General features: G+C 39.5%; 1 pseudogene; it reads right to left on the minus strand.

The window, feature by feature from the left end:
* Positions 1-18,775, minus strand: part of LOC114645374 (cGMP-dependent protein kinase 1-like) — a 134,375-nt pseudogene that overhangs the window by 74,720 nt on the left and 40,880 nt on the right.

The raw sequence follows: 18,775 nt of genomic DNA on the forward strand, positions 1-18,775 counted from the left end.
GAACATTGAAATATCTTCATTGTACATGTTTAATTATTCCATCCATCTATCCATCCAGGATTGCGCCAGTCCCAGAAGCATACAATGTGAGGCAGGACCAATCCCTGAACGGGGTGCCAGTTCATCGCTAGTTCTGTTCACCATGTCCACACGTTTAATAACAGTATACATTATTTAAAAGAAGTTTAAAATGTATCTGTATAATGTAATATATATATACTTTACTGCATTTCATTTGAAAAATGATTTCAAGAGCTCCAAGAAGATAGCGCCTGGAAATCTAAACTGACTTAGAAGCCAGTCGTCATCATCAGTAAATATGCGCTCTCTTCTATAGAATTGAATTAAATTCCTTTATTGTTATTTCCTGGTACAATGAGATTCAATATGCAAATCCTCCATAAACGTATTTTCCTATAAAATGGTAAAAATAACAACAACAACAACAACAATAATAATAATACAATAAAAAATGAAAAATATACAATATGAAAACAAAAGTGACTCAGGTTGTGCAATATTACAACTGTAATGCAAGTTTACAGTGAGGAGATTGTACTTATAAGTACAAACAGTTCTACCAGGAGCACTTGATGAAACTGATTGAGTGCATTTATAGTTCTTGGGATGAAATTGTTTCTGAACTGCGAGGTCAGTACAGGAAAAGCTCTGAAGCGTTTGTCGTATTGGAGAAGTTCAAATAGACTGTGTGCATGGTGGAGGCAGCGTGTGCTAGATGCTGTACCCCAATAATTGTCTCTGCTCTTGACACAATCTGCAGTAGAGCTTTTGGATCAGCTGCTGTAGAGCTGTGATTCCACACTCAGATATAGTGGGTTAAAATACTCTGAGTGGTGCACTGACAGTAACCAAACACTAAAGCAGCTATGGTATTTAGAATAGTTTGGTCATACTGTGCATCATTATATAGTTACAGGTTGATTACAATCAGATGCCTTAAACTACAAATGATATGCGGTTAATTTCAATGTATTTGATAAAGCCGTGTCAGGGATATGAATCAAATAAATAAAGGGAAAACACACAAGAACAGTAGCACTGCTTTGACGCTGGGTGCCACCAGTTTGCAAAAGTAAGCCAAAAACTTGCATACGGTACAGTTTGAGCTGGCATGAGAATGTGTGTGGCTTTACGCCAAGTTTAGTGTTTATACATTACGATCTCAGTATGGAAATGGCAGTACGCACCATTTATACATGAAGCCCCTGGTGAGGAGCGATATCAAGGGTGCATCATACATGCACAGGGGTGCCCCAAGGATCATTTCCGGGTCCTTTTCATCTTTTTTCTCTCTACCCATCATCTAAGCCCATGGTTTCTCATATCAGTGCTATGTTGATTATACATAGCTGTACCTGTTGTTCTCTCATGAGGACCACACTGTGTAGGCTAGAGTCTCCGCATGTCTTACTAATATTTCAACCAGGACCACCAACTACAGCTCAGCCTGAACCTGGCAAACTTGGAGCTCATTATCCCTGCCAAGTCAGTACGCAACCTTGAGGTGATGATTTGTGAGCACCTAGGCTTCTCTGACCACATTTCTACTGTCTCTCATTCATGCAGATTCACTCTGTATAAAATCCACAAGATCAGACCTTATCTGATTTAATAAGCAGCACCACTTCCGGTTCAGGCTTTGGTCTTGTCATGTCTGGAGTACGGCAACTCACTGCTAGCAGGAGGACCTGAATGTGCCATCAAGCCACTGCAGATGGTGCAAAATGCAAAAGCCCATCTTGTATTTAACCAGCCATTGTGGGCACATGGCATTCCTCTCTTCAGGTTGTTACATTGGCTCTCTGTAGCAGCAGGCATTAAGCTCAAATCCCTGATGCTTACTACAAAGTAGTTAGTGGGTCAGCACCTGTGTATATGGAGACACTGGTGGGGTTCTATATGCCTGCTCACCCACTTAGGTCTGCCAGTGAACACAATCTGGTGAGGCCACCTCTGCATGGTATCAAGTCTCAATCCAGAAAAAGTTTGGAAAAAGGCCTCATGGACAGATAAGAAAAGATAAAAGTGCATTAGAGAGATGGCAAGAGCAAAGTGTGGTGACGGAAAGGAACTGCCCAAGATGCAAAGCAGACCACCTCATTTGTTACACATGGTGGTGGGAGTGTTACAGCTTGGGCATGTATGGCTGCAACAGGTCCTGGCACACTTCTCTTCTTTGACAACAGAACTGCTGTTAATGATCCAAACAAACTGCTGAGGCATCACAGGAGCTTTTCAAAGGTAACAAATCAAAATTCTTGAATGGCCCAGCCATTTATCTGATTTAAATCCAACTGAGCAGGCCTCCATATGTTGAAGAGAAAACATAAGGGGTCAAGCCCCTGAAACAAGCAGGAATTGAAGATGGCTGTATCAGAGGCTTGGCAGAGCATCACCAGAAAAGATCCTCAGTACCTGGTGATGTCTATGAATTGCAGACTTCAAACAGTCATTGCACACAAGGCATATGCGACAAAGTACTAAATATGACTGCTTTAACAGACCTGCCATTACTGTGTCCCAGACATTATGGTGCCCAGAAATGGGGGACCACGTAGAAAAAGTGTAATGATAATATGAATGCAAATATCCTAAAATGAAAGTCTGCAATGTACACTTTAATCACCATGTCTGTCAATTGCTTGATTTGTAGAGGGTGTTTCATAAAGTATGCAGTTTTTAAAAATGCAATATATCAGACAAAATTGAAGCAAAATTCTACATTTTTATTTAATATCATTCAACATATACTTCGATTTAATAATGAAAAATGATACCGAGTATATGTTCTCCTCCACTTTCTCTGAAGGCAGTCATCCGATTGTTGAAATTAATGATAACTCTTTTGCAGATGTCCCTGACGATTTTGCCGATTACCTGTTGAATTTCCCTCTTCAGTTCGACAAACGTCTGAGGTTTGTTCACTGTGAATTGACGCTGTATAGTGCCCGACCCGGCACAGACTCAGACAGAGGCACGTGTAAAAACACAGAGACTTTTATTTTTCTTCACCTGTGGGGCACGTCTTAATGGGCATAACGCAGTCCCAAAAGCACTTAATCCAAACAATTTTTCAGGGAATTTTTCATGAAGCAAGGTGATTGTCACCCGGATGTATGGCAGGTAGCCCCATCCTGCTGAAACCACATTTCATCCTCCATTTCTTCCAGAGCAGTCCACAAAAAGTTAGTGATCATGTCCCGATAACGGCTGCCATTTACAGTAACTGAATTTCCATCATCATCTTCAAAAAAGAGGGGGCCAATCACGCCTCCTACCCAAAACCCACACCAAACTGTGGCTCGTAGGGGATGCATTTTGTGCTCTTGGATCACTCTAGGGATTTCGTCACCCAAATGCGGCAATTTTGTTTGTTGACATATCTCGAGAAATGGAAATGTGCCTCCTCACTGAAGATTACTCTTTTTGAAAAACTGTCGTCCTCTTGTTCCAAAATCCAATTGGCGAATCTTCGCCATTTTGCATGATCTGTTGGTTTCAGCTCTTATGTCAACTGAATCTTGTAGGGGTACATATGAAGATCTTTTTTCAGTATTTGATACACCGAAGATGGTGACATACCCATCTGTTGTGAACAACGGCGAAGTGGCTTCACGGGGCTCACATTCACATTGTCTTGCACTACCGCAATGTTTTGCTGCGTTCGAACATTACGGTTTCGACCGGCCGATTTTCTGGTTTCAACTGACCCAGATTCTTCGAATTTCTGTACCAACCTCGAAACTGTTGTTGCGTTAGGGGCATTATCATATCCAAAGATCACGCGAAGTTTACAGACAGTCACTGCGTAGCACTCCCCGTTTTTGTAATGAGTTTTCACAATAAGAATGCGTTGCTCGATACTGAACCGCTCCATGGCTACTAAATGGTCTTCTAATCGGAGTAATAGTAGATAACGAAAATGATAGGAACAGTGCTGACAACCCTCAAATGAAAAAAATTCCACGCAATTCAAAAACTGCATACTTTATGAAATACCCTTTAGTTTTAAACTGTGGAGCAGAGGGGTAAATAAAGGAAAAATATTTCTTTGTCCTAAACACTATGGAGGGCACTGTATTCGTCATATAGGTAATAATTTGAAATGCTTCTATACCTTCCATATCTCAAATGCATGCATGTTAAATTTAAACAGTGACCCCCAACTGTCCCACTAAGAGTAAGTGTGTGCCCTACAAAGGAGTGGTGTTTCATCCATGGTTGATCTGTGCTTTCCTTTGGATGCTGATTACATCCCAATTCTCTTATGTTTGAATTAGACTAACCATGTTGAGGAAATGGATGGATGGGTAGCTTGCAATATACTACAAGCCTCTGTCCAAAAAATGTTTACTATGACCGATGTTCAAAAAAACAGCTTACCCTTACTGGAAGTGTTCTGGTATTCAGCACATGTGTGCCACAATGGTCTGCCGTGCAGTCCACTGTTGATTCCTGCATTGGATGCTGGATGTTGTCTCACTCCATTACAGAATACACAGGGGCAGACAATGGAGGGTAGGATTCCAAGAAAGTTTCTGCAAAATTGCAGAGTGGAGTGGACATCTATGTTTTAGTACTTGTATTTCCCACATTTAAGACTTCAGTGATTTGTAACTGAGTTGGGCCAGCTGGAGCTGGCATGTGAAACAAGGAGTCAAGGAGGAGCAGCTGGCAAACTTGGGAACGTGCGGCTGACAGATTTCTTTCATCTTCTGTCTCCAGGCTCTGCTGTGCCCTCAGGTGTTTGATGTCTATCCTTTGAATTTCTTACCCTTTTGTGACATCATCATTGCTTTTCAGGTCAAGTGTGTGAGTGTGTCAGACATTGAGGGAGTTCTTGCTAAAACAAATTTTCAGGCAGTCCAGTCAGTGTGATGTGTGGTCCGCTACTGAATGGGAGAAGAGGCACAGGACAGCAGCAGGGCCCACCAAGGCACCAGATGGAGAGAAGTAACAAAACAAGTCATTATGTCAATGTGGACGAAAGTGTTCTGGTTGATTACTGTGGAGCAGTGTTTAAGGCTTTGGACTTGAAACCTTGAGGTTGTAGGTTCAAATCATGCCACTGACACTGTGTGACCCTGAACAAGTCACTTCACTCACCTGTGCTCTAACTGGAAAAAGAAAAGAAATGTAACCAATTGTATCTCAAATGTTGTAAGTCGCTTTGGATAGAGGCGTTGGCCAAATAAGTAAACTTAACTATACTAGATGCCTTCGAAATGAAAGAGGCAGTGGTGGTCTGGGAAGAAGGACATTAGAGGACAGAATATTACATTGCAGAGGGAATGAGGCCACAAAGAGTAGGCAGATATTTAGCAGCACACAGTCTCACTGGGGGTCGACGGGGTTTGCTGTTCCAGGGCAAGCATTTTGGGTTCTGCAGCATTCGTAACAGGGAGTGGTGTTGAGCTGATGAAGCCTGCTAATGCTATGGGTCCCTCCAGAAGTCTCACTTAAACCTAGTTGAGATCACTCCTGCGTCCTTTTATTCCTTCTTTGCTTCTGGTTTTTACAGCAAATATTTCAAAACAACCTTTAGATAGATAGATAGATAGATAGATAGATAGATAGATAGATAGATAGATAGATAGATAGATAGATAGATAGATAGATAGATAGATAGATAGATAGATAGATAGATAGATAGATAGATAGATAGATAGATAGATAGATAGATAGATAGATACTTTATTAATCCCAAGGGGAAATTCACATGCTCCAGCAGCAACATACTGATAGAAAAAAACAATATTAAATTAAAGAGTAATAAAAATGCGCTGCGGTGGGTTGGCACCCTGCCCAGGATTGGTTCCTGCCTTGTGCCCTGTGTTGGCTGGGATTGGCTCCAGCAGACCCCCGTGACCCTGTGTTTGGATTCAGCGGGTTGGAAAATGGATGGATGGATGGATAAAAATGCAGATAAAAACAGGCAATAATTTTGAATAGTGTTAATGTTTACCCCCCCCCCGGGTGGAATTGAAGAGTCGCATAGTTTGGGGGAGGAACGATCTCCTCAGTCTGTCAGTGGAGCAGGACGGTGACAGCAGTCTGTTGCTGAAGCTGCTCCCCTGTCTGGAGATGATCCTGTTTAGTGGATGCAGTGGTTTCTCCATTATTGATAGGAGCCTGCTCAGTGCCCGTCACTCTGCCACGGATGTCAAACTGTCCAGCTTCATGCCTGCAATAAAGCCTGCCTTCCTCACCAGTTTGTCCAGGCATGAGGCGTCCTTCTTCTTAATGCTGCCTCCCTAGCACACCACCGCATAGGAGAGGACACTCACCACAACCGTCTGATAGAACATCTGCAGCATCTTATTGCAGATGTTGAAGGACGCCAGTCTTCTAAGGAAGTATAGCAGGCACTGTCCTCTCTTGCACAGAGAATCAGTATTGGCATCCTTTATGTGCCACATTTACATCTTCCATATTATTTTTTTGCATCCACTACATTAATTTGTTCCTGTTTATGCTGGGTGGCAGCAATTGTTTGTAATATTGGAATCAAGAGTCAAAGTGAAGTTGGGAAAGGAAGCTAAAGTCAAAATCAGGAAGGCAGGAATCTAACAAACGTAAGGTAAAAAAAAATCAGAGTGAAAGACTGGATCAAAAAGAGCGAAAGGCAAAATAAAACACAGAACTGGGCAAAAGTGAAACACAAAAATCAGGAGAGACAAGATTTCAAAAACAAATAGCCTTGCGTCGAATAAACAAACTGGACATGGAGTTTGATTAGATGAATCCAAACATAACAACCAGGGGGATTACAAAATATAGTCAGTTAAATAACAGATGCTCTAAACTCACATCTCTTCTGAGGACGTATATAACCTCACAGCAGTAACAGGGACTACTAAAGAGGTACTGAAAATTTTCAAAATTGTAGAGGGAGAAGTGCTGCTTAGATTAAATAGGCTGAAAACAAATAAATCACCAGGACCAGATCATATTTATCCTCCAATTCTTAAAGCGGTCAGCTCACTCACTGGCCACTTTATTAGATACACCTGATCAGCTGCTTGTTAACACATACATCAAATTAGCCAATCACAATGCAGAAGCTCAATGCATTTGGGCATGTAAACATTGTCAAGATGACATGCTGAAATTCAAACCTAGCATCAGGGTGGGGACGAAAGGCAATTTAAATTACTTTGATGGCTACTTCCAGCAGAATAACGCACCATGTCACAAAGCTCAAATCGTTTCAATCTGGTTTCTTGAAAATGACAACGAGTTCACTGTGCTCAAATGCCTCCACAGTTACCAAATCTCAATCCCATACAGTACCTTTGGGATGTGGTGGAATGGGAGATTCGCATTTTGGATGTGTAGCCGAGAAATCTGTAGCTACTGTGTGATGCTGTCATGTCGATATGGATCAAAATCTCTGAGGAATGTTAACAGATCCTTGTTGAATCTATGCCATGGAGAACTGTGGCAGTTCTGAAGGCAAAAGGGAGTCCAGCCCAGCAAGCTGTACCTAATAAAGTGGCTGGTGAGTGTATATGAACCCTTGATGCATATTTTTAGAAGGCCAATGTGCACTGGGGAAATTCTGACTGGACTAGAAAATGGCAAACATTATTCCATTAAATAAAAATGGTGACTGGGTAGATCCAAGCCATTACAGTCCAGTAAGCTTAATGTGTATCACAGAAACATTAATGGAAGGAAGTTTTAAGGAAAGGTTTGAGCAGCACATGGTAAAGACAAGAGTTTAACTGAACAGTCAGCATGGGTTCAGAAGAGAGGGAATATGATTTCCAACTAGCTGGAATTCTATGAGGAAGTAACAAAAAGATATGGTCAAGGTGGAGCTTATGATATATTATCTATCTGGACTTTCATTTGATAAGGTGCCACATAAATCATCAGATTAAAAGAATTCGGAAGACATTGTGCGTAGATGAAAGAAGAATTGGCTCAGACACAGGAAGCAGAGGGTTATGGTGCGAGGAATCCTATCAGAATTGGCTGACGTTAAGAGTTGTGTCCAGCAGGGGTCAGTTCTGGGGCCGCTGCTATTTTAAACATATATACATGACTTGGATAGGAATATACAAATATATGAGGGACGTTCAAAAAGTTTCTGCACTTTTTTTAACTCTATTTATTTAAAATTTCAAAAACAATTTATATCACTTTTCTACATAGTCACTATCCTTTATGATGCAATTTTCCCATCGTTGTACCAACTTTTTAATGCCATCAGTAAAAAATGTTTTTGGTTGAGCGCGTAGCTACTGATGCACCGCTGCTTTCACATCAGGGTTCTCTCTTCATTCCTCGTGGTCGTGGCTGTAGCTGGACCTCCAGAGCGCTCTGCATGCATCACACTAGTACGGCCATTTTCAAATATTTCAATCCACTCATAGACGACTCTACGAGAGAGAACTTTATCCTCATACTGAGCACACATGTGGAGATGAATTTGTGCTCCCAGCACACCTTCTGTCCACAAAAAGTGTTAAGACAGAACACTGTTCCTCTTTGGTGCAGTTTATAAGTTCGCAGCCATCTTCACCACATGGTGACAACTCTTATACTAAACTGCAAGGGCAGCCACTTTGCCAGAAAAAACTAGTCACATGACACTTTCGGACACAACCAATTACTACTCCTCCTGCCTTCACTGTTTCCAAAAAAATATAAAAGTGCAGAAACTTTTTGAACATCCCTCATAAGTAACAAGTTGGTTAAATTTACAGATGACACCAAGGTAGGTGGATTGACAGATGGTCTGGAATCTGTTGAATTATTAGAGGCACTTGAACAGCAGACAGGCTTGGGCAAATTTGTGGCAGATGAAGTTTAAAGTAAGTAAATAGAAAGTATTACACATAAGAAGTAAAAATGTTAGGCATGAATACACAAAAGTTGGTGAAAGGAATCAGAAGTTATGATAAGGATTTAGGAATTGTAGTGGACTCTAAGCTATCAACTTCCGGACAGTGCTCAGGCAAACAGAGTGACAGGTTATATAGCGCCCTGATGCGTAGATCACAAGTCCAAGGAGGTTCTGCTCGAGCTTTGTAACGCACTGGTGAGGCCTCATCTTTAGTCCTGTGTGCAGTTTTGGTCTCCAGGCTACAAAAAGGACATAGCAACACTAGAAAAGGTCAAGAGAAGAGCAACTAGGCTGACTCCAGGGCTACAGGGGATGAGTTATGAGGAAAAATTAAAAGAGCTGAGCCTTTACAGTTTAAGCAAAAGAAAACTAAGAGGAGACCTGACTGAAGTGTTTAAAATTGTGAAGGGAATTAGTCCAGTGGATCAAGTTGGAAACTGGTAAATTTCTCAGAAATATTAGAAACCTTACTTTGCACAGAGAACCATAGACACCTGGAATAAGTGACCAAGTAGTGTGGTAGACAGTAGGCCTTTTGGGATGTTTGAAATTAAACTTGATGGTTTTTTTTGGAAAAATTAAATGGATAGAACAGCCGAGCTTTGTTGGGCTGAATGGCCTGTTCTCATCTAGATTTTTCTAATGTTCTCATACATTGTACAGCCACTATGGTGATATCAAGCCAAAGTAAGTGCTTGCCAGGCTTTTCGTTGTTTCTATACTGGGAATGTGGGTAGGCAGGTTTTTCTATTTATGTACCCTAAGATACATTCCTTGTAATATAATAGGCATATTTTTTATAACACCTTTCTCTAGGAAATACCATCATCACATACTTAATACCTTCAAATGTTTCTATGTCACTTTAAAGTTGGGGTTAGGTGAAATACTCTTCTAAGCGCAGCGAATCTGAAGGAAAGACCACTTCTATAACAACATGGCCACACTGCCAGTCAGCCACAGGACAGGAAACCTCTATGAACCTTTCATAAAGCATATTGGACATAAGCTGAAGTGTGTACCTTATCTTCCTGCTAAGGATCCCATTAGTGTACAGCAGAGTACTTTAATGATTCTGAGTGTACCCCTGTGAGAGTGATGAAGTGCACTCCAATGAACTGCATAGTATCAGCCATGCTCTTCTAATTGCAAAGCAGAGGCAGAAAAATAAGCTTCTGGGAGGTTTTTTGATTAATTAATTTAATAAAACCTGATGTTATGAACTGAAGTGGAGATGATGTGTTAATGGTGCAACTGAAAAACAGTGTTGAGGCCTAATAGCAACACAAGGCAATGAAAGAAGACTGGCTTTCAAACACTCATACTCAGTTAATTAAACTCTCCATTCCTCATATCTTTCAGGTAACATCTTAAAGTACTGCACTAATAATGGGGGACTGCATCATATGAAGGTTCTTGACTAAAGCACGTCTCTGTAGTGGTGGCATACAAACACAGAACAGGCCTATAGGAAATTCTTAATTGAATTCAAATTATTCTTATAAAGCGCACTTCCATTTATAAGCTCAGGGCACTATACACATATGATATAAGTGACTGTCCGTTTCATTCATCTTTCTTGCTGTCTTAGTGGAAGGCTCTTGTGCAGAGCTGCTCAGCTTCATTTGTTACTTTAATTTAGGTTGTTATCAAAACAGCAAAGGTTTCAAAGCTCTGAAAAGAGGGGATAGTAATTCACATAGCTAAAAACAAAAACCGTACAAACATGTATGACTTTAGAACAGAGGCTCTGACATCACTGGTTATGACATTGTTTAAAAACTTATAAGGAGGATGCTGAATCAGAAAGGTCAGGGTTTATGAGATCATTTCAGTTTGTATAGCAGTCTAATAGTGGGACAGAGGACACCATGGTCATTTTACTTCACCTGTTGGAGGGCATCGAGGCTCAAGTGAGGCTCCTGTTTGTAGGCTTCTCATCAACTTTTAACACCATCCAGCCCCACCATTTTATAGAGGAACTTTTAAAAGGTTTTAATTTGGACTTCAGTTTGGTACGGTGGTCAATTGACTTTTCAACTCACAGGATTCAGAATGAAAGTCAATGGTTGGCTGTCTGACGTGTTGTCCTCGTCAGATGTGTTCTATCAGCTCTTTTGCATATTCATTACACTATGGTTGCCACAGTGAATTTGAAAACAGGGTCATTTTAAAATATGCTGATGTCTCAGTGATTGCAGACCTAATGAATGAGAATGAAGCCAGTACTCATCCAGTGGTAGATGATTTTGTTAATTGGTGTAATGTGTCTTTTCTATAACTAAATGTTATAAAAAACTAAAGAACTAATAGTCAGTTCTGGAAGAAACAGCATTCAGCCACAAGAAACAATCATCAAAGTCCAAGCAGTTGAGATCTTTGAAGGTTATAAATATCTGTGGAAAATTATAAACTCAAATTTCACTTTTAATCAAAATACAGACGACTTCTGCAAAAATGGACAGCAGCACCACCACTGTCTAAGAAAGGTGAGTCTTTTTTAGTGTGAGTTCTGTCATTAGGTCATTCTGATAGATAGATAGATAGATAGATAGATAGATAGATAGATAGATAGATAGATAGATAGATAGATAGATAGATAGATAGATAGATAGATAGATAGATAGATAGATAGATAGATAGATAGATAGATAGATAGATAGATAGATAGATAGATAGATAGATAGATAGATAGATAGATAGATAGATAGATAGATAGATAGATAGGCACTATATTTTAGATCATGCCAGACACATGGATAAGTATAGAGATGGAATTAAGCATAACACCACTGGTAACTTTTATGTCATCTGTCTCTTTAGACTAGAGGAAGAGAAAAACCTGGAGGACCACTGATGTCATTTTCCTGCTGGCCAAAACCTCAGTTCATATTGACAAGATCTGACAGAATTTGGCATTCACTCAGGGACCAGCTAAGGAGGAACACAGAGTATGGAAACTACAATTGTGGCATGGCTGAGTCTTTTTTTTTCACTCATTTCCTTGTCTTTGCTTACATTTACAATAGATAGATTGAACTTTATTTGTCCGCCGGGAAAAAAATGGGCTCTTTAAATAAAGAAATACATAAATAAATAGATGGATAAACAGTCATTGCATGCAAGGGATATGCAAAAAAGGTTTGTGGGGGCCTGAGCCTATCCAGGTAACACCAACTGTATGGCAAGAACCAAACCTGGGTGGCATTTCAGTCAGATTTATAGTACAAAGATTTCCTCATTCTTTCTATACTGTAAGTGTAGAGGTTATGATTAAGTCACTTGCTGAAAGTCACACAGTCACAAACTGATTCTGTACTTTTCCATTTATAATTCTGCTTCTTACGCTTTGGTGTGATGGTGGTGGATTGGGTATAATTGGAAAAAGACTTCAAATTGAATTGTGGACTGTCACACACATGCGAGTAGGAGGCAGCTAAAGGGCCTGAGTAATAATAATTCCACGCCAGACCAGGGGGTGGTGGGGTGCACTGACTGTGTCTCTCAGTTCCTTGCAGACCTTTCTCAGGAAATCCCACCTGCTTCCGGCGCCTCTGATGATGTCACTTCCATTTCTGGCGCCTCTGATGATGTCACTTCCAGTTCCAGTGTTGAGGACAATGTCACTTCCGGCTCCGGTGCCTCCAATGACATCACTTTCAGTTCCCACACAGATGATGTCACTTCCTGTACTGCCTAATAAAGACTCCATCTTTACTACCATACCCTCAGTTCTGTCTTGGATCTGTGAACATCTCTGTTCTAATTTAAGCCTATTTTGCAGCCTTGGAAAAGCATATGGGTGGCTGCCCCAAACCATCATGATGTCTTTGACTCATTTGTGTGACAGGACATTACTCCAGAAACTGCACCCCTTTCTTCCACCACCATCCAAAGCCAAAACCTAAACTGGCAGGCTGAGAGTAGCTGTGCTATCTGCTAGACTGGCACCCCCTTAGTGTTGTTTCCTGTTTTGTATGCATTGCTGCCTGGAAAGGCTCCAACTGCCTATGAGCAAGGGCTGGTAAGAAGGGTGAATGGTAATAGAAATAATGAATGCCAACAACATCTCACCAATCAGGATATTCATTTGAGAAGGCACACTTGCTGGGGTTTGTGTATATTTGCTGTGCTTCCATATTTCAAATAAGTGTCTATTTTTGTGCTGACAGGCAATCTGAATTCAGTTCAATTTAATTTATTCTTATAAAGTGCACTTCCACTTATGAGCTCAGCATGCTGTGCACTATTAGAAATACAAATGTCTGACGTGCATCTGCATTCGGAGCACTGTTCGATTTCACTTATTGAAGCCCCGCATGCCATATCATGTAATTCAATAAATGGTAATCTTTTTCTTCCATTAAAAAGCAATTTGCCTAGGTTCTTTTTTTAAAGAAAATGTTTTCACTGAAAATATTTAATTGGAATTTCAGAATGGCTGCTATGTTTAAACCTGATGTTTCCAAATAGTGTGTCTGAATCAAGGTTATTATAGTTTTGCCTTTTTATATTAGTTTTTATTTCTATATTTTTTCTGACCTTACTTGGAAATTCAATTTAGTTTTAGTTTTCCTTCATCATGTATTTTTAGTTTAGTATTTATTTCACAAAGACATTTCTATTTTATTTTTATATCTATTAGTTTCAGTTTTAGTTTTAGTAATTATGGCATGGAGCTCCTTCGGAGTTTAGTTTGGTGTCACAATCAGACAGAACTGTACACTTTGGATTTGGATACGAGTTTAATGTTAGTGGAAGCTTACTACACTACATGGTTTACTATCTGGTATTCTTTTTGTCTGATAAAAACAAGCACAAAACCAGATACTGAATATGAACAATTTTACACAATTTTATAATTTTTTAAATATTTTCTCATGAAAATTACAGAGGCTTAGGAAGAACAGGGCTCTTAGACTTGAATCAGTGTGCAGACCCCACCTAGCTGTTTTGAGGGAAACAAAGAAAAACAAACATGTAGTGACAAAGGTTTGGGGCAGTGAGACTTGAATAGCCTAACATAAAGGAAAATAAACTCAAAATGAGCCGAGCAAGAGCAGGGAATAGGAGTACGGACAGGCATAAAATGACAGAGACAGCATCTGAGATTAAGAACAATATCTACATTATCTAAACCTGTTTATCCAGAGCAGGACTGCAGGAAACCTGGAGCCTACAGCAGCAGGTTTGGATGTACGGCAGGAAAAATCACTGGAATGCAATTTGTATGATAAGGCTGATGTTAAGAACAAAAAGAATATGATATTTCAACTATCTATTTTGAGAGAGAGAGAAAAACATTGAAAAAAGGAAGACAGATATTTTAAAATATAATTTTGCTAATGGATTACTTTCACAATATTAGGTATTTTGAGTTGTGAATATGAACTAAAAAGACAAATGAATAAATATAGAATAAATACAAAAACCCATTAGTATGTTTGGTTTTTCATCACTTCGCAGTCTCTATTGGCCTACCTACCTTTGTTTGTATCGCTTAATTGTTAAATGATGTTTTTAAAGCAAAAGTGATGGTCAGCAACAATATGCTGATCTTGTATGATGACCTAGTCAGTCTGTCGATTATTGCTGTTTTATTTTCAAAAACTGGGAGTGGTCTCCCCTCGACTTTCTTGTATACTCAGATATGGGGATGGATATTTGAGGAGTAAACCGCAAGACAATGATTATATTTTTGTATTATGTACATTAAGGAACCATCAACAACAAATCAAATTAATAATATATTGAACAATTATTATAAAAGTAAAGTTGAATAAATCGGACTTTGCAGCTGCATGAATAATAAAAAAAAAACGAGTATGTGTTCAGGTAAAGTACCACTTCCGGGTGATGGATTTGGCCTAAAAGTAATACAGATCTACAATTGTTGTGTGACAACAAAATGCCAAATTTCATCCATCTATCTACAGGTAGTTGCGTTTTTGAGTTATCGTGTTTATACACACACACACAGACACACACACAATTCCAAAAAACAGTACTTTTAGACTCTGGGAGGTCTGTAACGTCAAGATTCATCAAAATATTGAGTTCAAATTTTTTCGTGATTACTATACTTTCTCTATACTTCGTATATGAGAAAGTAAAAACAATTTCTCCGTGCAAAGTGGCAGGTGAATTGCTGTCAACAAAAAACAGTCACCTGAGAAATAAACTGAAACGCTACTCACTCGTGATTTTTCTGTCCATATGGTAAACGTTTTGTTGACCAGCACATTCTGATTTCAGCCGTATGAATTACATCTTGATATACAAGAAGCGCAAAGAAAGGTGGCACGTAAATCACTTTCTATTTCACATGCTTTACGTACCCGCATTCACCTTGCTCTGTCACCGCAAATGCTGTGTGAACACCCACCCTCCATCACCAGCTGCCATTCACTGGATGAATATGTGCGACCGGCTCATGGTGGATGACTTTCTGTTGTAGAGTTAAAACTTACAAGGGTTAAAGACTAACGGCAAGAATATTCATTCAAAATCGAAAACTAAAAATATTTTAGTAAATTGTTTTATTTCAGTTAGTCTTTCCAGCTACTTTAATAGTTTCGTTTAGTTTTAGTTTTTCATTTCAGTTTTGTTAATTATTTTATTTCAGTTTACGGAAATTTTTTTTTAATAATAGTTTCAGTTTTGATTTTAGTTTTCGTTAACTATAATAACCTTGGTCTGAATACACAAGAACGGGACACTCTGCCCATTAACAGGAGTGTAATGCTCTCTGTGCACATCAACCATTTGCCTTCCTCTTTCATTATCGTTCAGTTACAGCCAAATGTGTTCAATGAGAAAATCCTGATGACAAAATTCTCCCATGTTAAGAGATAAATATGCTCAGGGGTCTCACCTTCCATCACATACACCAGCGAGCCAATGTCTCCTTCCTTGATGATGCAGCTTCCTTGATTATACTCAACAGGGTACATGCAGTCCACAATCTCTAGAATCTGAGACATCTCCAGGTTCTTCATGAAGTCATTGTCCAGGATTGCAGCTTTGATTAACTCCTGAGACCTGAAAGACAAGCCAGTGTCCAGAGATGACCTGAAGGAAGCTGTCATTTTCTTTTTGTTGCCATCCTATTAAAGTTTTGACTTTGGGGCTACTGAATTTATGGCATACAATGGTTTTGGAGGCCATACCACTAGAGTTGGAAAGAGACAAGCCACTGTAGCATAATAAAAAGAATGGAAAAAGGGGTGAAAGGAAAAACACAAAACAAAGAAGAAGACAACCAAAACATGTTGTCAAAAACATGCAAAAATCCTGTATCTCTAAATTGACAAGGGGGAAAAGCTCAAGGCTTTAAATTTTGATGTACCTACAATCTCCTGGATCATGGACTACCTGGCCGAAAGACAGCAGTTTGTGAGGCTCAGGGACTGTGTGTCAGAAATGGTGGTGTGTAAAACTGGAGCACCTCAGGAAACTGTCCTGTCTCCCTTCCCCTTCACCTTCTACACAATAGACTTCCAGTACAATACCAGCACTTGCCACCAACATAAATTTTTAGATGACTCATCCATCATAGGCTGCATTAATAACACTGCACAACAAAGTTTTTGCTTCTTGAACACTGTTGGGTGTTTCTTATAGATTTTTGGGTGCTGATCACGAATATCACATCAAAATTTACCCATCATGTACCATTTCAGTTTTGTCATGATTTTTTCTTATATTTGTATCCAAACATTTTCGCTCCCGTAAGTGACTTATCGACAACGGTTTGTGCAGCCTGGGCATGTCCAGGCATGGAATCAGGCCAGGTTGGAAGCTGTTCTGTGGAAGTTGACATCCGGGGCAGGTCTGAACGAGCTTGATGCTGTCTCAGCATGCTATAAAGGTGGCTTGCATACACCGATCCTGCTCATTTGGTTAATATAGAGGTTGTGGAGGACTTGTGGGGAAGGGACAACAATTTGCAAGATGAAGGAGCTGGTGGTGGACTAGGAAGCCTCAAAGACCAGTCACCATTTAGAGGGAGGACATGTAAGTGATGCAGACCTACAAGTACCTGGTGGTTCACGTAAACATAAAATTGGACAGGCCTGACAACACAGTGGCACTGGACAAGAAGGGCCGCGGAAGACTGGACTACCCAAAAGAGATTAACATGTTTTGACGTGTGCCACAAGCTGCTGGAAATGTTCTACCAGTCCATAGTAGCCAGTGTGGTGTTCTATGCTGCAGTCTCCTGGGGGAGCTCCCTGAGCACAAAAGAAGCCTGATCAAACTTATCAGGAAAGCCTCCTCTATCACAGGGCAAAACCTGGACACACTGGAAGCTGTTGTGGAAAAGAGGATGATGCCAAAATTGGATGACATTATGAAAAATCCCTTCCATCCCCTCCAGGAGGCGCTCACTTGGGGACTTATAGCTACAGGCTCATTCCACCATGGCATGCTACAAGTCTTTGGGGGTCTTTTCTGTCCACTGCTATCAAGCAATTTAATGCTACCCCTTATGTACTTGTTATATCTGTATTATATTTAGTTTTATTTATCGATTGATTAATTGTATTATCTGTTCTTTGAGTCTGTATTCTTTGTTTTTTATATTTTTGTTGCTGTATGCATCTGAATTTCCATTTGGGATTAATAAAGTTTATCTAATATATCTAATCTAATCTCTATATGTTTGAACTAGCTACTTGAACCAAAAAGATGTGTTTATTATCTAGAAACTTCGATGCCACCACTACTTTGGCATCATTTTGAATTGCAACTGATGGTGAATGAAAAAGTGGAAAAGATGGTGCAACAACTCCCAAGATGGGGGTGTATTTGAAACAAAACAATATAAAACAATTTAGACAATATCTGCTTAGCAGAACATTCAGGGGCGTGAAGCATCTAAGCTAACTGTTATGAAAATTGGCGCAATTCACATTTTTTATTTACTTTATCCAAGAGTCAGTTGTTACATTTTTGTTTATTAGATAGATAGATAGATAGATAGATAGATAGATAGATAGATAGATAGATAGATAGATAGATAGATAGATAGATAGATAGATAGATAGATAGATAGATAGATAGATAGATAGATAGATAGATACTTTATAAATCCCAAGGGGAAATTCACATTCTCCAGCAGCAGCATAATGATACAAAAAACAATATTAAATTAAAGATTGATAATAATGCAGGTAAAAACAGACAATAAAGAGTGGCATAGTTTGGGAGAGGAACGATCTCCTCAGTCTATCAGTGGAGCAGGACGGTGACAGCAGTCTGTCACTGAAGCTGCTCCTCTGTCTGGAGATGACACTGTTTAATGGATGCAGTGGATTCTCCATGAGTGACAGGAGTCTGCTCAGCGCCCATCGCTCTGCCACAGATGTTAAACTGTCCAGCTCCATGCCAACAATAGAGCCTGCCTTCCTCACCAGTTTGTCAATAGTTTTATAATAATAATTTTTAATAATTAATATTAATAATTAATAAATATGAATAATTTTATAATAATAGTTTTGTAACAATGTGTAATATTCAAAAGTAAAAGCGATAATAGAATGCAATTCCATGTGTTGGTAGACAACATTAAATGTGTGGTTTTAAACAGCATTTTATAATGAAGTTAAAAATGGAGCACAAAGAGGCTTGTGGTGTCTCAATGGCTTTCATACACAGCAGACCACAATTCAGGTCATGTGAAAATGGCATCGACTGATGTGTGTCAATGGTGGAGGGTCTGTGACTAATTGTTATTCAATATCCCTAAACATACCATTGTTGAAAGTAGAATCCAATTATTAGAAATTGAAAAATACCTATTAATAGAGAATGTCCAATATTAGCATATATCAGTATCAATATTACCCTATGAAAGGAGAAAAGAAACTGAAGATGAGTTGCTATTGATCTTGCTAT

The sequence above is a fragment of the Erpetoichthys calabaricus genome, chromosome 1, assembly GCF_900747795.2.
Source record: "Erpetoichthys calabaricus chromosome 1, fErpCal1.3, whole genome shotgun sequence".
NCBI classification, from domain to species: domain Eukaryota; kingdom Metazoa; phylum Chordata; class Cladistia; order Polypteriformes; family Polypteridae; genus Erpetoichthys; species Erpetoichthys calabaricus.